The following is a 14,679-nucleotide window of genomic DNA, read 5'->3' on the forward strand; positions in this document are numbered from 1 at the left end:
CAATGACTGGGCACAATTGGAAATGCCCAGAGTAAGTTTTAAGCACATGGCCTGTTTTTGATGAGGAAGTGAGAGTGTGTGTCCCTCGCTTGCCAATGCCACCAACTTGCCCAATACACTTGTTAGCTGTTTGGGCAGAAAGAATGTCCATTGTGGTGAATGCATGAGATGCCACCATTGTTACCAGTGCCACACAAATGTTACCTGCGTCGCACAAATGTTATCTGTGCCACACAAATGCAGACATGAAGTATTTTGATTAATTTCCTCTATTCCATGGATAATTTGGTTTTGTTGTAGTTCATGAATTACAAGCTGTTGTGTTATGAATTGGCCAAGGAACCTCTGCCTACCTGTCTGTCTGTCTGTCTGTCTGTCTGTCTGTCTGTCTGTCTGTCTGTCTGTCTGTCTGTCTGTCTGTCTGTCTGTCTGTCTGTCTGTCTGTCTGTCTGTCTGTCTGTCTGTCTGTCTGTCTGTCTGTCTGTCTGTCTGTGTCTTTGTGTGCAGCTGTACTCTGCTTGTAATGTGTCAGACCATATTGAGACAATTAACATTATTCTATTGTCTTTATAGGTTTCTTATGTTTTATATAACAGCTATTCTGAGCTTTCATTCCGTATTTAGTGTTTTGTGCAGTTCAGCATACGTACAACGCTACATGGCTTCTATTGGAAGACCAGTAGTGGCCTTGTGAATTTGAAAAGAGTTTAAATACTTATACATTGTAAAACTTTGTCTCTCTCTCTCTCTCTCTCTCTCTCTGGACTTTGATATTTACTTCTGTTTGACTGAGATTCCAGTTTTTTTTTAGTATCATAAAAAGGCTGAACAAGACAGACAGTGTAAAGCAGGAACAGTTGGTTTAGCTGCATGTTGGTTCGTTCCACCCGGTGTTGCTTTTTTCTATTGTCTTATTATATGTTGACTGGGATGAAGAATGAAATGATAAAACTGCATCAATTCAAATGACTGGGGAAGTTAGACAGAGGCCATAAGATGATCATCTCATCTACATTACAGAACGCGTTGGAAAACCCTGGTCCAGAGCCAAATCATTTCTAAGCCTATATCAAAGATTGCAGAATGAAACTGATATTCCACCATTGTCTAACAACCTTTTTGTTTAGATGTGCCTGAGAGTAAGTCAACCTTACAGATAGATGGCTGGTTATTACCGACCTATGATGTCATGGAAAGATGTGCCGCTCGCCTATGGTGGAAAATAGTGCCAAAGTCTGTCATTTAATGAGGATTTAGAGTGTGGGGTATCCCTGGTGATACAGGAGGACAGCAACATGCATGGTGTTGGTGGTGCAGGTGGTGTGGGTTAATGGCAGCAAGGTGATGGATGCAAACACATACGTTTACTCTTTTCTCTTCTCCTCTCCTCTCTGCTTCTCTCCCCTTTCACTGTTAATGGAAAGCTTAAGGTCTCTATTAAGATACTGTATGTAAGTGTCACGCCCTGACCATAGAGAGCCCTCGGTTCTCTATGGTGTTTAGGTCAGAGCGTGACTAGGGGGGTGTTCTAGTCATTCATTTTCTATATTGCTGGTTTGTATGGTTCCCAATTAGAGGCAGCTGGTAATCTTTGCCTCTAATTGGGGATCATATTTAGGAAGCCCTTTCTCCCACCTGCTTTGTGGGATATTGTTTTGGTTAGTGCTTTGTGTGTGCCGTGACTGCACGTTTGTTATATTCTTTGTTGTAAGTGTCACTATTTAATATAATGTGGAACTCTACGCATGCTGCGCCTTCGTCCACTCATTTCAACAATCGTGACAGTAAGTTGTAAAAATTGACAGTGTTCTCCCCGTTTTTCCTAATGCATGCATAATTTCATAGACAAAAATATTGCACTTTGCCTATATATCATGAAAATGTAGCTTTGTCATTGTTTTAATTACTTATTTGAAGGGAAGCAGTGAAAGGACAGCATAAAATGTGCTTTTATTTCCTTACAATCTGTGCCATGTATAGAGACACGCTGTATCAGACTAGTCATGTGAATAAATATAACATAAGACTTCTATAAGACAACAGGGAAACCATTCCTTCTAAAGTTTGGAAAAAAAAGCTTCAAGGTGTAATGCCTTAGAATTACATATAGAAATTAATAGGATCTCTGTTCCATTTACATAAAAAAAATACTAATGGACTCGAGGTGGGCAAATAACAAGCAACATTGATCTATCATCCATCTCCAACAATTAAAGAAAAAGAGGGTCAAAGGACAGAATTTCAGTGTGCTCTTTAAAGGGGGAGTAAAAATGGGAACCTTGGTATTAAAGCTACACTACTCACCCTCACTTACCACTCTCACCCCCCCTTTTTCCTGCTACTCTCTTTCTCTCCATGAACTTTCTCGCTCACTCTTTCTTTACCTCCCTTGATCCCTCTCTCACTTCCCCACTCTCTCTGCCCCCTTCCTTTCTTTCTCTAATCGTCAGATTACCAGATGCTGCCAGTTTCACACTCAATTAATCCCGGTAAGATTGGTCAATCAAGTGGACTGAGAGCCATTTAGCAGTGGGGGGCGGATGACAATAAAATCCCTTAATTGGTTGCTGTTCCCAGAGACGGGGGTGCCCCCGGGTGGATCCAGACCTCTGATTGGTCCATGAACAAGTGAGTGATTTGGGGGGGGGAGAGGTTGGGTGGGGGTGAGTCATACACTCTTAGAAAAAAAAGGGGCCAAGTAGAACCACATAGAGTTCTTTGGTTTATCCCCATAGGGGAACCCTTTTTAGTTACAGTAAACTTTGCAGGGTTAAATCAAAACTTAGAGTTAGTATTAAAATTATCTGAGTACATATGGTCCTACTCTACAGAGTGTAAAAAGTACTCTGATTATAGTGTTACATTTTGAGTGTTAATGTAACACGCCATAGTTTAAAAAATTACCACTGCATTACACTTGCCAGTGTTACTCAAATGCATGATGTAATTAACACTTATTTGTATTCAACACTAGTGTTGATCTAGAGTTAACTCCTATTAGCGTTAAACAAAAACTGTTACAGTAAGTAATTTGGGTGTTTTAACACTATGTTGTAAAGCCTAATTTGTATATTTCCAATGGTTCCTTTTATCGAGTGAATTGTAGAGTTACCACCCATGTATTTGTTAGTGACAGAGACATGGTGTGATGTCCCTCCCACTCAGTCTGCTGGGTTCTCCTGTTTGGTAGTCTGCTTGTTGCAGGAGGCCAGTAAGCAGACTGTTTTCACCATACAACACCCTCTCCATACACTACTGATCCTATGGATGTCCACAACTCATGTTACATTTTTGTATTTATTATTTGTTTAATAAATGTACAGTTGAACTTGGAAGTTTACATACACCTTAGCTAAATACATTTAAACTCAGTTATTCACAATTCCTGACATTTAATCCTAGTAAAGATTCCCTGTCTTAGGTCAGTTAGGATCACCACTTTATTTTAAGAATGTGAAATGTCAGAATAATAGTAGAGAGAATGATTTATTTCAGCTTTTATTTCTTTCATCACATTCCCAGTGGGTCAGAAGTGTCACAACTTCCTCCTGTAACGGTTGTCGTCGGGAATGGAGGACCAAAACGCAGCAGGAATGTGGATGCTCATCTTGTATTTTATTTTAAACCAAGAAAACACCAAAATAACAAAATGAAGAACGATGTCACGATTCCCACCGACGGTGGCGCCCCCTCGTGCTCGGGTGGTGCTCGGCGGTCGTCGTCACCGGCCTATTAGCTACTACCGATCCCATTTTTGGTTTTCCCTTTTTTTGGTTTTGGGCACCTGTGGCCAATTAGCTATTAGAGGGGGTATTTAGTTTAGCTGGCCCGTCCGTTGTTTGTGTGGGATTAATTTTGTTCATTGACGACGTGTTGTTCGTCGGCTTTACCTTGTCGCCTATTTGTATTTATTCCCTATGTTTGGGAACTTTTGTTTATTCTCCAGTGTTATTAACCTGTTATGGCTAGGGGGCAGTATTTTCACGGACGGATAAAAAACGTACCCGATTTAATCTGATTAGTACTCCTGCCCAGAAACTAGAATATGCATATAATTATTAGCTTTGGATAGAAAACACTCCAAAGTTTCTAAAACTGTTTGAATGGTGTCTGTGAGTATAACAGAATTCATTTGGCAGGCCAAAACCTGAGAAGATTCTGTACAGGAAGTACCCTGTCTGACCATTTCTTGGCCTTGTTGATTATCTCTATCTATTACAGGGGATCTCTGCTCTTACGTGACACTTTCTACGGCTCACATGGACTCTCAGAAGGCGGAAAAATGCTGAATCGTGGCTTTGCAGGCTCTGGCTGAAACAAAGTAGCGCGTTTGGATAGTGGCTGGTTACAGTACTGTGAGACTCAGGCTCGTGCCCGCGTCGACCGAAAGCTTTGTTTTCTTTCCTCTGTTTAGCTAAACGGAGATTCCCGGTCGGAATATTATCGCTTTTTACGAGAAAAATGGCATAAAAATGGATTTTAAACAGCGGTTGACATGCTTCGAAGTACGGTAATGGAATATTTAGAAATCTTTTGTCACGAATTGCGCCATGCTCGCGACCCTGATTTACCATTTCGGATAGTGTCTTGGAACGCACGAACAAAACGCCGCAATTTGGATATAACGATGGATTATTTTGGACCAAACCAACATTTGTTATTGAAGTAGCAGTCCTGGGAGTGCATTCTGACGAAGACAACAAAGGTAATGAAACTTTTGTAATAGTAAATCGGAGTTTGATCAGGGCTAAACTTGGTCGGTGTCTAAATGGCTAGCCGTGATGGCTGGGCTATCTACTGAGAATATTGCAAAATGTGCTTTCACCGAAAAGCTATTTTAAAATCGGACATATCGAGTGCATAGAGGAGTTCTGTATCTATAATTCTTAAAATAATTGTTATGTTTTTTGTGAACGTTTATCGTGAGTAATTTAGTAAATTCACCGGATGTTTGCGGGGGGTATGCTAGTTCTGAACGTCACATGCTAATGTGAAAAAGCTGGTTTTTGATATAAATATGAACTTGATTGAACAAAACATGCATGCATTGTATAACATAATGTCCTAGGGTTGTCATCTAATGAAGATCATCAAAGGTTAGTGCTGCATTTAGCTGTGGTTTTGTTTTTTGTGACATTATATGCTAGCTTGAAAAATGGGTGTCTGATTATTTCTGGCTGGGTACTCTGCTGACATAATCTAATGTTTTGCTTTCGTTGTAAAGCCTTTTTGAAATCGGACAGTGTGGTTAGATTAACGAGAGTCTTGTCTTTAAAATGCTGTAAAATAGTCATATGTTTGAAAAATGGAGAGCCGTCCAGGTCTCACTAAAGGAGGCCAGTGCGCGGCAGAAGAGGAGTGCTGACCGCCACCGCAGTGAGGCGCCCGTGTTCGCACCGGGAGACAGGGTCTGGCTCTCGACCCGGAACCTGCCCCTCCGCGTGCCTTGCCGGAAGCTGGGGCCGCAGTGTGTGGGGCCCTTCAAAGTCCTGAGGAGGATAAACGAGGTGTGTTATCGGTTGCAACTCCCTTCCTATTACCGTATTAACCCCTCGTTTCATGTGTCTCTCCTCAGGCCGGTGGTAGCTGGTCCCCTTCAAGAAGATGAGGTGCCGGAGGTCCCTCCGCCCCCTCTGGACATCGGGGGGTCCCCGGCGTACAGCATACGGGCCATTCTGGACTCGAGACGCCGGGCGAGGGGCATGCAGTACCTCGTGGACTGGGAGGGGTACGGCCCGGAGGAGAGGTGCTGGGTGCCGGCGGAGGACGTCCTGGACCCATCTATGTTGAGGGATTTCCACCACCTCCGTCCGGATCGCCCTGCGCCTCGCCCTCCGGGTCCACCTCGAGGCCGGTGTCGGCGTGCTGCGGGAGCCGCGCGTCAGGAGGGGGGTACTGTCACCATTCCCACTGACGGTGGCACCCCCTCCTGCTCGGGTGGCGCTCGGCGGTCGTCGTCACCGGCCTATTAGCTACTACCGATCCCCTTTTTGGTTTTCCCTTTTTTTGATTTTGGGCACCTGTGTCCAATTAGCTATTAGAGGGGGTATTTAGTTTAGCTGGCCCGTCCGTTGTTTGTGCGGGATTAATTTTGTTCATTGACGACGTGTTGTTCGTCGGCTTTACCTTGTCGCCTATTTGTATTTATTCCCTATGTTTGGGAACTTTTGTTTATTCTCCAGTGTTATTAAAAAACACCACTCCCTGTGTTCGCTGCTTCCTGCGCCTCATTCCTCCTACACGACTACCGAAGCCATTACAAACGAACAATCAACAAAACAGTCTTGTCAGGCTCACACACGCAAAACAAGAAACACCAAATAACAAAATGAAGAACGAACGATCAACAAAACAGTCTTGTCAGGCTCACACACGCAAAACAAGAAACAACCTCCCACAAATCACAAACACACCCTAATATATAGGACTCTCAATCAAAGGCAACTAAACAACCCCTGCCTCCAATTGAGAGTCCACACCCCAATTAACTAAACATAGAAACAGACTAACTAGAAAGAACACAGAAATAGACTAACATAGAACAGTGACCAAAAATCCCGGAAATAATAAATCAAACACCCTAATACATAAACCATCACCCCGAAACACATAAACAAAATACCCTCTGCCACGTCCTGACCAAACTACAATAGCAAATAATCTTTATACTGGTCAGGACGTGACACCTCCGAAGTCGGTCCCTCCTTGTTCGGGCGACGTTCAGCGGTCGACGTCACCGGTCTTCTAGCCATTGCCGATCCACCTTTCATTTTCCATTTGTCTTGTCTTCCCACACACATGGTTTCAATTACATGTGTATTTAACCCTCTGTTCCCCCCATGTCCTTGTCCGGTATTGTTTATTGTAGTGATTGTGCACGTTATGCTGGTGTGTGACGGGTTTGACCCATTGCTTTATTGTACTGTTTACAGTGGTTTTATTTAGTAAACTGCAAGGGGTTCCTCTTGCAGCTGGACTTAAACCTGGCAACCGTCCACCCGGCTCCTTTGTGCCGTGAGAGGGTGTCCGCCCTCGTCTCGTGCCTCACCGGGAAAGCCCTGGAGTGGGCCAATGCCGTGTGGAGAGGGAGATGCGGCGTTGGACCAGTTTGAGGTGTTCACCTGCTGCTTCCGGGCAGTCTTCGACCACCAGCCCGAGGGTAGAGCGGCGGGTGAATGCCTCTTCCATCTGAGGCAGGGGACGAGGAGCGCCCTGGAGTTTCGGACCCTGGCTGCTGGCATGGGATGGAACGACAGGGCCCTGATCGACCATTATCACTGCAGTCTGCGCGAGGAGGTCCGTCGGGAGTTGGCCTGCAGACACACCACCCTCACGTTCAACCAGCTGGTGGACCTGTCCATCCGGCTGGATAACCTGCTGGCTGCCCGCGGACGTTCAGAACGTCCGGCTGGGAATGCAGATAGATCGTTCACCCATAGTTTAGGGATCCCCATTGTTCCAGTGGCTGTGCCTTTCCCCGTTCACGCCTTAGATAGTCGACCATTAGGGTCAGGGTTGATCAGGGAGGCCACCGCTCCTCTGGGCATGGTGACGCAGGGGGGTCACAAGGAGAGAATTAGTCTGTTCCTTATTGACTCTCCTGCGTTTCCTGTGGTGCTAGGCCTACCCTGGTTAGTTTGTCATGACCCCACTGCTTCTTGGCCACAGAGGGCTCTCACAGGGCGGTCGCGAGTGCTCGGGGAGGTGTTTAGTGGTTTCCGTAGGTGCTACTACGGTGGAAAGTCCAGAACCGGTCTACACCGTGCGCATTCCCCCTGACTATGCCGATTTGGCTCTCGCCTTCTCCAAAAAGAAGGTGACTCCTTTACCACCCCATTGATGGGGCGATTGCACAATAAATCTCCTGGTAGATGCTTTACTTCCCAGGAGTCACATCTATCCCCTCTCACAGGTGGAGACGGAGGCTATGGAAACATATGTCTCCGAATCCCTGCGTCAGGGGCACATTCGGTCATCCACTTCACACGCCTCCTCGAGTTTCTTTTTTGTGAAGGAGGGAGGTCTGTGGCCGTGTATTGACTATCGGGGTCTGAACCAGATTATTGAGGTATAGTTACCCGCTACCGTTCATAGCCAAAGCGATTGAGTCAATGCACGGGGCACGCTTCTTCACCAAACTAGATCTCAGGAGCGCTTACAACCTGGTGCGTATCCGTGAGGGAGTCGAGTGGAAGACGGCTTTCAGTACCACCTCATGGCACTATGAGTACATCGCCATGCCGAACGGGTTGATGAATGCGCCATCAGTCTTCCAGGCCTTTGTAGATGAGATTTTCAGGGACCTGCAGGGTGTAGTGGTGTATATGGATGACATTCTGATATACTCCGCTGCACGCGCCGAGCATGTGTCCCTGGTGCGCAGGGTGCTTGGTTGCCTGTTGGAGCATAACCTGTACATCAAGGCTGAGAAGTGCCTGTTCTTCCAGCAGTCTGTCTCCTTCCTAAGGTAACGCATTTCCACCTCAGGGGTGGAGATGGAGAGTGACCACAATTTAAGCCGTGCGTAATTGGCCGACTCCCACCACGGTAAAGGAGGTGCAGTGGTTCTTAGGGTTTGCCAGAAACTACCTGAGGTTAGCGGCTCCCATTACCTCACTGCTGAAGGGGGGCCCAGTGCATTTGCAGTGGTCGGCTGAGGCGGACAGGGTTTTTGGTAATCTGAGGGCTGTTTACCTCAGCTCCCGTGCTGGCCCATCCAGATCCCTCTTTGGCGTTCATGGTGGAGGTAGACGCGTCCGAGGCTGTGATGGGACCTGTTGGCTGTCGTCAAGGCTTTGAAGGCGTGGAGACATTAGCCCCCTCAAGCCAAACACCCTTTTCTCATCTGGACTGACCACCGCAATCTGGAGTACATCCGGGCAGCGAGGAGATTGAACCCTCGCCAGGCAAGGTGGGCTATGTTTTTCACCCGTTTTGTGTTTACCCTTTCCTACAGACCAGGCTCCCAGAACGTGAAGGTGAACACATTGTCCCGGCTGTATGACACAGAGGAGCGGCCCATGGATCCCACTCCCATACTCCCTGCCTCGTGGCGCCGGTAGTGTGGGAGCTGGACGCGGACATCGAGCGGGCATTACGTGCAGAGCCCACTCCCATCCAGTGTCCCGCTAGGAGTTTGAACATCCCGTCTGCTGTTCGTGACCGGTTGATCTATTGGACCCACATGTCATCTTGGGATTGGTCGGACAGTGCGCTGTTTGAGCGCGAGGTACTGGTGGCCTACCTTGGCTAAGGATGTGAGGGTTTATGTTTCCTCCTGCTCGGTGTGCGCCCAGTGTTAGGCACCTGCCGAGAGGGAAGCTACACACCTTACCTGTTCCACAACGGCCGTGGTCGCACCTGTCGGTGGACTTTCTAACCAGTCTCCCCCCCCTCACAGGGTAACACCGCGATCCTGGTTGTTGTGGATCGGTTCTCGAAGTCCTGTCGTCTCTGCCCGGTCTCCCTATGGCCCTACAGGCTGCGGAGGCCTTGTTTACGTACATCTTCCGGCACTACGGGGTGCCTGAGGATATAGTGTCTGATCGAGGTCCCCAATTCATGTCTAGGGTCTGGAAGGCCTTCATGGAATGTCTGGGGGTCTCGATCAGCCTTACTTCAGGGTTTCACCCCAGAACTCGCTTCGCCACTCTTCCACTAACCTCTCTCCCTTCCAGTGCGTACTGGGCTACCAGCCGGTTCTGGCACCTTGGCATCAGTCAGACCGAGGCTCCTGCGATGGACGACTGGTTCAGGCGCGCAGAGGAGACATGGGAAGCTATCCGTGTTCACCTTCAGTGGGCCGTGCTGCGCCAGAAAGAGAATGCAGACCGCCACCGCAGTGAGGCCCCTGTGTTGGCACCGCGGGACCGGGTCTGGCTCTCGACCCAACGCCTGCCCTGCTGGAAGCTGGGTCTGCGGTTTGTGGGGCCGAGAGTGAACGAAGTTTGTTATAGGTTACAGCTTCCCCCCTATTACCGTATTAACCCCTCGTTCCATGTCTCTCCTCAGGCCGGTGGTGGCTGGCCCGCTCCAGGAGTCTGAGGTGCGGGAGGTTCCTCCGCCCCCTCTGGACATCGAGGGGGCCCCGGCGTACTCCATATTGGATTCGTGGTGTTGGGCGAGGGGCCTTCAGTATGTCGTGGGAGGGGTACGGTCAGGAGGCAAGGTGCTGGGTTCCGGTCGAGGACGTGTTGGAACCTTTAATGCTGCAGGAGTTTCACCGTCTTCGTCCGGATCGCCCTGCACCTCGCCCTCCGGGTCGTCCCCAAGGCCGGTGGGGGGGGGTACTGTGACGACTTCCTCCGAAGTCGGTCCCTCTCCTTGTTCGGTCGACGTCACCGGTTTTCTAGCCATCGCCGATCCACCTTTCATTTTCCATTTGTCTGGTTTCAATTCCATCAATTCCATGTGTATTTAACCTGTTATGACTAGGGGGCAGTATTTTCACGGCCGGATAAAAAACGTACCCGATTTAATCTGATTATTACTCCTGCCCAGAAACTAGAATATGCATATAATTATTAGCTTTGGATAGAAAACACTCCAAAGTTTCTAAAACTGTTTGAATGGTGTCTGTGAGTATAACAGAACTCATTTGGCAGGCCAAAACCTGAGAAGATTCTGTACAGGAAGTACCCTGTCTGACCATTTCTTGGCCTTCTTGATTATCTCTATCCAATACAGGGGATCTCTGCTGTTACGTGACACTTCCTACGGCTCCCATGGGCTCTCAGAAGGCGGCAAAAAGCTGAATCGTGGCTTTGCAGGCCCTGGCTGAAAAACATTAGCGCGTTTGGATAGTGGCCGGTCAGAGTACTATGAGACTCAGGGTCGTGCACGAGGGGATCCCATGCTTTTATTTTCTCTCTCTTTGTACGTAAACACGCTTTCCCGGTCGGAATATTATCGCTTTTTTACGAGAAAAATTGCATAAAAATTTATTTTAAACAGCGGTTGACATGCTTCGAAGTACGGTAATGGAATATTTAGAAATGTTTTGTCACAAAATGCGTCGGGCGCGTAACCCTTCGTCACCCTTGGATAGTGTCTTGAACGCACGAACAAAACGCCGCTATTTGGATATAACTATGGATTATTTTGAACCAAACCAACATTTGTTATTGAAGTAGCAGTCCTGGGAGTGCATTCTGACGAAGAACAGCAAAGGTAATCAAACTTTTCTAATAGTAAATCGGAGTTTGGTCAGGGCTAAACTTGGTGGGTGTCAAAATAGCTAGCCGTGATGGCTGGGCTATCTACTCAGAATATTGCAAAATGTGCTTTCACCGAAAAGCTATTTTAAAATCGGACACCTCGATTGCACAAAGGAGTTCTGTATCTATAATTCTTAAAATAATTGTTATGTATTTTGTCAACGTTTATCATGAGTAATTTAGTAAATTCACCCGAAGTTTGCGGGGGGTATGCTAGTTCTGAACGTCACATGCTAATGTAAAAAGCTGGTTTTTGGATATAAATATGAACTTGATTGAACAAAACATGCATGTATTGTATAACATAATGCCCTAGGGTTGTCATCTGATGAAGGTCATCAAAGGTTAGTGCTGCATTTAGCTGTGGTTTTGGTTCATGTGACATTTTATGCTAGAATGAAAAATGGGTGTCTGATTATTTCTGGCTGGGTACTCTGCTGACATAATCTAATGTTTTGCTTTCGCTGTAAAGCCTTTTTGAAATCGGACAGTGTGGTTAGATAAAGGAGAGTCTTGTCTTTAAAATGGTGTAAAATAGTCATATGTTTGAAAAATGGAAGTTTTATTTTTTTGGAGGAATTTGTAATTGGCGCCACGCCTATCATTGGATATTGGAGCAGGTGTTCCGCTAGCGGAACGTCTAGATGTAAGAGGTTATTAACCTGTTGGGGATAGGGGGCAGTATTTGCACGGCTGGATAAAAAACGTACCCGATTTAATCTGGTTACTACTCCTGCCCAGTAACTAGAATATGCATATAATTATTGGCTTTGGATAGAAAACACCCTAAAGTTTCTAAAACTGTTTGAATGGTGTCTGTGAGTATAACAGAACTCCTATGGCAGGCCAAAACCTGAGAAGATTTCAAGCAGGAAGTGGCCTGTCTGAGAAGTAGTGTTTCATCTTGGCTCTTTTTATTGAAGACTCAGGATCTGTGCAATAACGTGAAACTTCCTACGTCTTCCATAGGGTCTCAGAGCCCGGGAAAACGTTGAACGATATCGAGGCAGGCTCTGGCTGAAACACTTTATCGCTTTTGGCAAGTGGCCACTCAGAGTACTATGGGCTTAGGCGCGTGCCCGCTTCGACCGAATGGTTTCTTTTCCTTTGTCTGTTTATCTAAACGCAGATTCCCCGGTCGGAATATTATCGCTTTTTTATGAGAAAAATGGCATAAAAATTGATTTTAAACAGCGGTTGACATGCTTCGAAGTACGGTAATGGAATATTTAGAATTCTTTTGTCACGAATTGCGCCATGCTCGTCACCCTTATTTAGCCTTTAGGATAGTGTCTAGAACGCACGAATAAAACGCCACTGTTTGGATATAACGATGGATTATTTTGGACCAAATCAACATTTGTTATTGAAGTAGAAGTCCTGGGAGTGCATTCTGACGAAGAGAACAAAGGTAAGAACATTTTTCTTATAGTAAATCTGACTTTGATGAGTGCTAAACCTGCTGGGTGTCTAAATAGCTAGCCCTGTGATGCCGGGCTATCTACTCAGAATATTGCAAAATGTGCTTTCACCGAAAAGCTATTTTAAAATCGGACATATCGAGTGCATAGAGGAGTTCTGTATCTATAATTCTTAAAATAATTGTTATGCTTTTTGTGAACGTTTATCGTGAGTAATTTAGTAAATTCACCGGCAGTGTTCGGTGGGAATGCAATTCACATGCTAGTCACATGCTAATGTAAAAAGCTGTTTTTTGATATAAATATGAACTTGATTGAACAAAACATGCATGTATTGTATAACATAATGTCCTAGGGTTGTCATCTGATGAAGATCATCAAAGGTTAGTGCTACGTTTAGCTGTGGTTTGGGTTTTTGTGACATTATATACTAGCTTGAAAAATGGGTGTCTGATTATTTCTGGCTCGGTACTCTGCTGACATAATCTAATGTTTTGCTTTCGTTGTAAAGCCTTTTTGAAATCGGACAGTGTATTTAGATTAACGAGAGTCTTATCTTTAAAATGGTGTAAAATAGTCATATTTTTGAAAAATTGAAGTAAGAGCATATCTAAGGATTTGAATAACGCGCCACAGGATTCAACTGGCTGTTGAGTAGCTTGCGTCCCACCTAGCCCATAGAGGTTAAGCCATACATTGTATCTTTTAGTTAGAATTCTCCTGACAGACTCAATAGAATATATAGGAGAGAACGGGTTCACAATATTAGAGACTAATTTATTTACCTTTATTTAACTAGGCAAGTCAACTAAGAACAAATCCTTATTTTCAATGACAGCCTAGGAACAGTGGGTTAACTGCCTTGTTCAGGGGCAGAACGACAGAGTTTTACCTTGTCAGCTCAGGGATTCGATCTTGCAACCTTTCAGTTACTAGTCCAACGCTCAAACCACTAGGCTACCTGCCACCCCGTCAATGAAAGAAAGACATCTAAATATATGCATATTCATCTCCGTTTCAGCACCAATTGGTAGATTTAAAATACTCTGATCTTGTAGATTATTTAAGGTTAGAAAAGTATTTACAGTATGAAAAAGTATTTATAGCCTCCTTAATACTAATTGAGTGTATGCAAACTTTTTGTAAGGGGTGTGTACTGCCGGCAGAGAAGTCAAGCGCAGGAGAGCAAAACTGATTTACAACGGCGCAGTTTAATAAATAAAAACACTGTAAACAGTACAATAAATCACTGGGTAAAACCTGTCACACACCAGCATAACGTGCACAATCACTACAATAAACAATACCGGATAAGGACATGGGGGGGAACAGAGGGTTAAGATAAATGTGCTGAAAACCCTATTGAATGAACTCCATTAGAAAATCTGTTGGCCAGCAAGTGGGAGGGTTTTGGGCAGTTAAATTACGACTGCAAAGCCTGTTAGAAGACTGAATAAGTTAAGTCTGAATACCAACTACTGAGAAGTTATAGGAAAGGCTTGTGTAAGAAAGGTGTAATTGCCTAAGTCGGAATCAGGCCCTTTATGAACAAGTAACTATGGGTGACAGGTCACATCTTGGCCCACTCTATATTTTAGATCCGGATTTCCCAAACTCGGTCCTGCCACCAAACATTTCTGTAAAAAACCCAATGATTTATCTGCGTTCTGATTTTTTTTCTTTTCGTTTCGCACTGTTGGGGGTAGGTGCACATGATTCAGCAGCCCTAGCGCTGGAAAGGCAAAATGTTCCCATTTTGAACTATTTCATATGTCTGAAGGTAGAACTTCGCCTACTCGGCAGGCCCAGAGAGCAAATCAATTGCACCTATAGGTCTACCGCTGGCCAATCATATAGCTCTGATCACAGTGGCTGACCAGTTTCCTCAAGCCATAGACTGTAAAAAGAAGCCTCATACTCACAGATAAATTGATACTGAGATTTAAAAACTTTTAAAACCATGACTAGAGAGAGACTCAACGAACACAGCTGCTGTTTTATGTTGTTATTCAGCAGCCTTTATAAGCCATAAAATGTGCATT

This window comes from Salmo salar, chromosome ssa10, assembly GCF_905237065.1.
Source record: "Salmo salar chromosome ssa10, Ssal_v3.1, whole genome shotgun sequence".
Classification (NCBI taxonomy): domain Eukaryota; kingdom Metazoa; phylum Chordata; class Actinopteri; order Salmoniformes; family Salmonidae; genus Salmo; species Salmo salar.